This window comes from Mizuhopecten yessoensis, unplaced genomic scaffold, assembly GCF_002113885.1.
Source record: "Mizuhopecten yessoensis strain PY_sf001 unplaced genomic scaffold, ASM211388v2 hete_35917454, whole genome shotgun sequence".
Taxonomy (NCBI): Eukaryota; Metazoa; Mollusca; class Bivalvia; order Pectinida; family Pectinidae; genus Mizuhopecten; species Mizuhopecten yessoensis.
In genome coordinates, this window is record NW_018481146.1 from 1 (window position 1) to 1,309 (window position 1,309).

General features: G+C 35.3%; 1 long non-coding RNA gene across 1 annotated transcript; it reads left to right on the plus strand.

Moving 5' to 3' along the window:
- The first annotated feature begins 405 nt into the window (after positions 1–405).
- Positions 406–1,270, plus strand: LOC110443988. Its single transcript, XR_002462170.1, has 3 exons — positions 406–461; positions 672–821; positions 1,126–1,270. It is a non-coding gene; the product is annotated as an uncharacterized LOC110443988 (long non-coding RNA).
- Positions 1,271–1,309: the final 39 nt, after the last annotated feature.

Sequence of the window (1,309 nt, forward strand, 5' to 3'; positions counted from 1 at the left end):
CAGACAATGGTGTAGGGGAAGCAACTCCTATTTAGTTGTACACATTCGAGATACAGGACAGACTAGGTATTATACAATGCATTCAGGAGGAATTGAGTTAAAAACATCAACAGAATCTGTACGAGTAACTTTTTCTAGAAAAAAATAATTGAGAAATAATAAATGGTGTAATTTGAATTCTTTTTAACATAAGTTGGGGGTACTTAAGATGTGACTTATAATTTCTATGAATGTCCATTGACCCCATTGTAAAGAACATTTGCTATGGTAAAAGATAACTGGAGCTTTTGGAGAAACCGTGAGTAAATCAGTAGGATATCTAAGATGGAAATGTGTTTCGGACATGATGATACTAATTATAAGGTATTGATATAAAGTGAACTAAGTAAATTTATTTTATATTCTAGACAACAGAAGAAAACCTGAAGAAAGAGATTAAAAATTCAGGAAACACTGTTCTGGTGAGTAAAATGTAATCTGTTTTAAAACTCTATTTGTGTATTTGCATTCATTCTTTCTTCCATTTTTTTCTGTCACACTCTGTCTCTCTTTCTATGTCTTTCTCTCTTTCTCGGTTGAAAGATGAGTTTTAACCAATGAATATTGTTGTAATGTATTTTCTGAATTAAGGTTTGATCATCATAATTTGTTTTGCTTGTTTGACCACACAGGTATACAACGATGTATCAGAATCACCTGTTCAGAAAGAGTTCTCGAGCATACTGACCCCCTCAGAGCTTGCTGACCAACAGAAGCTGCAGACCCTGGACATGGTCTACCACCGGATACCACTGCAGTATGACACAGCCCTGGAGGAGAAGGTACTAATACATTTAAAAAAAACTTTCATATTGTCTCATGATTAACAAATGCATACATGTATAAATAAAGCATGAATGTTTTATGAAAGGGGTTGCATTTCACATTCCCATTTATGGATATTGTAGTTATTAATATGGTATGCAAACTCTAGAGAATAAAAATCCTTACCAACATTTGTTTTGATTTAGTTTGTTTTTCTCATTCATCTAAGCTGCAAGAGTATATAATACCGGATATGAGAAGTAAATCACGCATGTAAAAGCTGAATATGTAGTCAAGAAAATTGCTTCCTTTGTTGTGTAGGACTTTGATGACCTGATGTCCGTTGTGTGTGAGTATGGCTATGACTGTGATCCAAGTGCCAACACCGCCTTTGTGTTCTTCTGTCGGACTGGCAAAAGTCGTACTACCACTGCCATGGCAATAGCTGGACTTATCTTCTGTCACATCAGGGTAAGGTTACTTCATTTCTCCTCTGAAGGTCACA